The sequence below is a fragment of the Xyrauchen texanus genome, chromosome 25 (genome assembly GCF_025860055.1).
Source record: "Xyrauchen texanus isolate HMW12.3.18 chromosome 25, RBS_HiC_50CHRs, whole genome shotgun sequence".
In the NCBI taxonomy this organism is placed as follows: Eukaryota; Metazoa; Chordata; class Actinopteri; order Cypriniformes; family Catostomidae; genus Xyrauchen; species Xyrauchen texanus.
The window spans coordinates 22,071,456-22,078,579 of record NC_068300.1 but is presented as its reverse complement, the minus strand read 5'-3'; positions in this window follow the sequence as shown (position 1 = coordinate 22,078,579).

The window sequence follows — 7,124 nt, the reverse complement described above, 5'->3', positions numbered from 1 at the left end:
CCAAGCTTTGCTCTACTCTCAGTAATGTCAAAGCATTAATGTTAAATGTAAAGCTTTCATTGACTTAGTGTTTTTGTTAATGTAAGTGTCTATGCATTTATATATATATATATATATATATATATATATATATATATATATATATATATATATATATATATGTATGTGTTGCATATATTACAGCCTAACAATTTCAGCTTTGAAAGACATCTCATTTGTTAGCTGTTTCTGCTACAAACAAGTGAAGAAGCCAAGGGATTGTATTGCCTGCAGTCAAAAAGATTCCATCAGCTGACACAGTGGGGAACTTTAAAACTGGAGGTCATATGATTCCGTCTGTCCTTTGCCAGATTTCTAGTGTGATATCATGAGTGTGTTGGGTCTTTTTTCCCACTGCATGAAGACAAGTCATGGTGAATACCATTCAAGGCATTAATGTCACAGAGCACATTCCCATTTTTATCATTTGACAAATCCATGTCACTCTGACATGTCTCCTCACCAAAGTGTAGATAAAAACATATGTGCTGCTCGAAGCCACCAGGCAAATTGAACATGGACCATTTGTACTGAAAAACAGCAAGAAATCAGATCATGAAATTAAACAAATTAAAGTGTACAATTCATGATAAATTCTCATGAAAATTGAAGAAAATGTCCTTGTTATATTTAAACCAATTCAATAAGAAAAAAAAAGTATGAAATAAATTTGCATAAAGAAAATGAAGCCTACATGTAGGACTATTAAGATTTTTTATATTGTGACATTATTTTCAGGACAATTAAGCACATTTTCTTGACAGGTTTTGTGAGAATCACACCATTGCAATGTATTCATCAAGAACTAACATCATTAGATTATACAATTTAACCACTACTATTTCTAAATGAGCACATAATCTTGGACATGATTGGACATTGCTCAAACTGGCTCCAGTTCAGCCCAAGACTGTATGCCAACTGGGGCCTCAGGTCATGTTTAGAGACATCAAGACTATAAATGTAGACAGTAGGTTTAACTAATCTACCTAATTTGCAAAGTATACTATTAAAGTCAATATATTATTAAGATAATGGATCTTTTATTATCTACATAGATCTAAGCAGTGGCTGAAAAGGCTCATGCCTTCTACTCTTCTAACCATCACAAAAGTCCAGACAATCTCCACAGGGAATCAAAATAGTAGAAATAATAGCATTAAACTAGTGGTTGACCGATATGAGTTTTTTATTGACAGATGCCTATATCCAGCGAGCAGAGTGTCTGATAGGCCGATACAATGCTGATCTATCACACAATTTATTATAGTAAATACCATAAACATAAAATTGGCAAAATAAATAAATAAATAACAATAATAATAAAATAAAATAAAATAAATAATATATATATATATATATATATATATATATATATATATATATATATACATATATTTAAAATGATATTTACTCAATTTCAGCACAAAACTTTAACTTTGTAAAAACACAATCTGAAACAAATTATATTTTATTTTAAATGGTAGATAGCATTTTATTCTGATTTCATCACATTTTTGTGATTTATTTGCACATGAAGAAATTGTTCATATATTAGGAAGAAGGAAATAACAGTACACACAGAAGTCTAGCAACCACTGATGGCATGTCCACATTCACATTTTCTCAAAAAATACAGAATCAAAACAATTGTACATACAGTGCATAGTGAATTATACATTAACTTATAGCACACGTTAAGCACTTTTATTTTTAAATTGCACTTGCGCTCGTACGAATCCAGCTCGAACAGCAATCTCCTTACAGTTTAAACAGTCTGGATCACCTGCTTGGATTGTCACGGAGGACTGATTCATGATTTGTGAATCAGAGGAACTTTTAATCCTGAAGTTTTGATTCTGGCAGATAGAATAAGCACTTAAGAGGAATACATTAGACAAGACAGTTAAAAGCTACAGGGAACTGTTGAGGACAGTGAGGGAAAATGAAACAGGCGAGCACTTTAACTTTATGAGCTCAAACGCGTCTGCCTCTGATATGCAGACTGTTTAAATGACACTGTGTTGCACACCTGTAAATTATTGTAACATGATGGCACACAACAAGATTCTCGGCACCCTCAATAAACAAATCGGCCAAACAGGAAAATGTATAATCAAAAAAGTCATAAAATCGTCCGATCCGATATATCGTTGACCACTAATAAAAACCATATTGCTTCATCATTGTCTTGCATATAATATTGCAGAAATTAAATGTGAGCAACTATGCAGAGAATAACTAGTCAGTAGCGTTTTCACTTTTCATTGAGTTACTTTTCTTTCCCAGATGGAATGTTATTTAAATCTTTTGAAGTGAGAAGTTTCCTTGACATTCCAGCCAACAAAACCCACTTTGCATTCCCTCTTTTAATTATTCATGACCTTTATTCATCTGATTCTGCCTTCTGTGGGAAAACATCTCCACACCAGTTAACCAACCCCAGACTGGGCCATGTGCCCAGTGAGGTCTTACAGTATCAGTTCATCAGAGCTTTAACAAGAGAAAAGGTGGGGAAAAGGTCTTGTCTTGTGAGTTTACTGCAACAGGGGCGGTAGTTTGTCTGAACGCGGGTGGGATTCTGTTTTCATCAACAGGATTAAGACCAATAAATCAGTTTCTGGGATTAAGATTGGGATCTGTTTGGACTACTTAGCAGTGACTAATAGAGCAGTGTTTTTTCTCTAATTGGACGGCTGTTTCAGTTGCAACAATACATTGCCTGACTCTTCAATCCCTTGTAAATAGAAACACCCAGATCAAGTGACATTTTTCAAATCAAGCATGGCATTGCTTCTCCTTTAAAGTTAAGCAAATGACAAAAGGCAGTGTAATGGTATTTCATGGTTAAATTATTTGATCACTGAAGGAATAAGGACCAAAAAGACCAAAATGTACCTACATTTTTACAATAAATCTTGACATTGGCAATCTCCTTGGCAATCATGATTTCAAGCCTGATTATACTTCCTAGCGCCATCTAGCATTCTGCACGTGTCAAGCACTAGAAAGTGTAATCAAGCTTGAAATCATCATCTTGCCTAGAGACTGAAATAACAAGACGTACAGCATAAAATTAGTCACATTTTGGTCTGTTCTCACCCAAAACTGATTGGATCTCTTCAGAAGACTCTGGCCCCATTTACAGTACACCTTGCATTAATGTGTGTTTCATTTCCATATAGTATCTGGATATTCTTTAGCCGGATTGTATTTACAACTTGCAGTTAAATGCCTCTTCGCTGTAATAGTAATCCAATCAAAGTTACCCATGCAAAATGGAAAACACTACTTACATATTACATCAGAGGCTGTGGTGACTGAAAATTCTCAGTTTCTCAGTGAATTTTAAAAACACTGATTCATAATTTAAATGCCTTCTATTACTTTTACTATATTATTATATTACTATTCTATTTTCCATCATTTAAAATTTTTTGGTAGCTGCCGAAGCGATATACATCTTGTGTCTGTGCTTTATAAGCAACAAATATGCTTGTCATCTGTGACAAGAGTGACACCTGGTTTCATGTGAGTGATTAGAAAATAGGAGATGTGAGCATGTGGGAATTAGAGGAGCGAGACAAGATATTCCAAGTTTATTCCAATGACACGATTCATGGAATTTTGTTTATTTTTCGAGTGACAAGATTGCAAGATGGCAGTGTCTGTTGTATTCACATTGTGATGGCAGAATAAACAATAAAAGGCAAGAACATACAACACAGCACTTTAACAACAGATGACCATTGTACAACCTCATCACATAATTAATTACTTCATAAATATCAGAATAACGAAAACGCATGTGCATTACACTTTATTTGAATGTGGTCAGAGACCGTTCCTGACCACCTCTGAATGTGGTTTCAGTAATTTGAACACACTCCAATCACAACATGTCTTGGGTCCATTTCCACCTCTCATTTAATGTGGTGAAGTGCAATCCGATAGCGATCAGATCACTGAAAATGCATGTTAATGGGGCCATTGATTAAACCACTGGAGTTTTATGGATTACTTTTATGCTGCCATTGTGATTTTTGGAACTTGAAATTTCTGGTCACAATTCACTTGAATTTTATGGAACTACAATGCTGAAATATTCTTCTAAAAATCTTTGTTCTACAGAAGAAAGAAAGTCATACACATCTGGGATGGCATGAGTGTGAGTAAATGATTATGAGAATTTTCATTTTTGGGCGAACTGTCCCTTTAAATTCATGCTTGTCTTGTTCTAAATGCATGTTCATTTTGAAAGAACGGTGCATTTATTACCTCAAATACCAAAATGTAGCCCATTTTTTGAAATTTGTTTACAAGTTTGGAAGACTTTGTTAAAATTAGTTTTGTACACTTTGCAAATTTGTTTCACATTGTTAAAATCTAGCAAACCTTTAGTTTGAAGTATTAAATTACATAGTAAATGTCTTCAAATAAAATTATAGGCTAAAAACATAATTTACACAGCTTCGCAGCTTTTCTGAAGAAATACAACCTAAGCCTCATCATCCGAAACTTGTTGACTTTACTGTAAAAATGGCTATTCTGAGGAAACAATAGCATAAATGTCGACCAATCCTGTCAACATAGGTACTGTATTGTGAAAATGTACTTCACTCTGTCCATTGGTTATCTTTAGGCTACCTGTGAGCAGGGGCCACTATGTTATACACGTTTTACTGATTGTAGACACTGAGGGAATTTGACGGCTGGGTGCTCGGAGCTCATCTCTGCACGCGGGAGCAGATGAAGGACAATCGCGCATTGTCTCCTGAAAACAACAGAGCGCGCTGCGATTATGCGATAGCTGTCACCGGACACTGAATACTAACTTTCTTTACTCAATCCCATTATTTACCAAAGATTGAATGACATTTAAGGAGGATAGTAACTGATCATTTAGATTTCTCGGAGGTTTGGCTTATTTGTTGATTGACGGACTTATTAATAAATGTATGAACTCAAAATAAATGTACTTTTATGTTATTACAGAATAAAGAGAACAACTGTATACCACCAGACAAAGTAAAAATATGTTTTAGTGTTACATGTTAATTTAAATGGAAATTTTCAAATGGAATGTTCTGAATTCGATGGGATTGGGACATGTGAGGCATTGCTTTTAGGAGGCATATGCTGCAGTTGGCCACAAGGTGGCGTCCAATACTAATCTGACAGAAGAGAGCGCTTCCTGCTTCCTGGCATAGATTCGCGATGGGTCCTAGTTCAAAACAGATTATATATCAGAATGCTAATGATCAGCAGTGCTCTGTAAGCCTACTACACAAATGTACTCAGATTTTGTGTGCAACAGCATGTCATGAACACTGAATAGCAATAACAATAATTAATAACAAGCTAAATTCAACAAATAGTAAACAATCAATACATAACATTTACTCTTCATGCATATAATGGGGCGGCTGTGGCTCAGGTGGTAGAGAGGGTTGGCCACTAATCGCAGGGTTGGCGGTTGAATTCCCGGCCCACATGGCTGCACATGCCGAAATGTCCTTGGGCAAGACACTGAACCCCCCAAGTTGCTCCCAATGGCAGGCTAGTGCCTTGCATGGCAGCTCTGCCGTCATTGTGTTTGTGTGTGTGTACGAGTCTTAGTGTAAAGTGTTTTGAAATCCGTTAAGGTTAGAAAATCGCTATACAAGTGCAGACAATTTACAGTTTATTATGTACAATATATAAAATATGAAAATAGCTCTTCAAGAGCTTCTTGTTACACTAAGATTGTTTTTAAAAATATATAATTTAAGATAGGTACAGAGCAAAAGAGATTTCAGTGCAGTTGCAATTGCAATGTGGTTGAAATTCTCTTGACTCCCAAGCCTGGCTGTGGTCCATAGTGAACAGTATCTCACTCAGCACAGTGCAGAGTGCACTCCCCTCATCCAGGCCTGGGAGGGAGAAGGGAAGGGTCTCAGACCACAGCCTTCCTTTTCACCATGAGTCATTTTCTGGAATACTAAAGGTCATGTAGACAGGATAGGATGAAATATATTTTTAGCTTATTATCCCACCTCCATTGTCCTATCCTTTTACAAAGATTTTGAATGAATGCATAAAATACTCCCCCGCTGTCCTGCAAGAATCAGCCCTCAGTCTACTTACAGTGAGGAAAATAAGTATTTCAACACCCTGCTATTTTGCAAGTTCTCCCACTTAGAAATCATGGAGGGGTCTGAAATGGTCATCGTAGGTGCATGTCCACTGTGAGAGACATAATAAAAAAAAAAAATCCAGAAATCACAATGTATGATTTTTTAACTATTTATTTGTATGATACAGCTGCAAATAAGTATTTGAACACCTGAGAAAATCAATGTTAATATTTGGTACAGTAGCCTTTGTTTGCAATTACAGAGGTCAAACGTTTCCTGTCGTTTTTCACCAGGTTTGCACACACTGCAGGAGGGATTTTGGCCCACTCCTCCACACAGATCTTCTCTAGATCAGTCAGGTTTCTGGGCTGTCACTGAGAAACACGGAGTTTGAGCTCCCGCCAAAGATTCTCTATTGGGTTTAGGTCTGGAGACTGGCTAGGCCATGCCAGAACCTTGATATGCTTCTTACAGAGCCACTCCTTGGTTATCCTGGCTGTGTGCTTCGGGTCATTGTCATGTTGGAAGACCCAGCCTCGACCCATCTTCAATGCTCTAACTGAGGGAAGGAGGTTGTTCCCCAAAATCTCACAATACATGGCCCCGGTCATCCTCTCCTTAATACAGTGCAGTCAGCCCTGTCCCATGTGCAGAAAAACACCCCCAAAGCATGATGCTACCACCCCCATGCTTCACAGTAGGGATGGTGTTCTTGGGATGGTACACATCATTCTTCTTCCTCCAAACACGGTTAGTGGAATTATGACCAAAAAGTTCTATTTTGGTCTCATCTGACCACATGACTTTCTCCCATGACTCCTCTGGATCATCCAAATGGTCATTGGCAAACTTAAGATGGGCCTTGACATGTGCTGGTTTAAGCAGGGGAACCTTCCGTGCCATGCATGATTTCAAACCATGACGTCTTAGTGTATTACCAACAGTAACCTTGGAAGCGGTGGTCCCAGC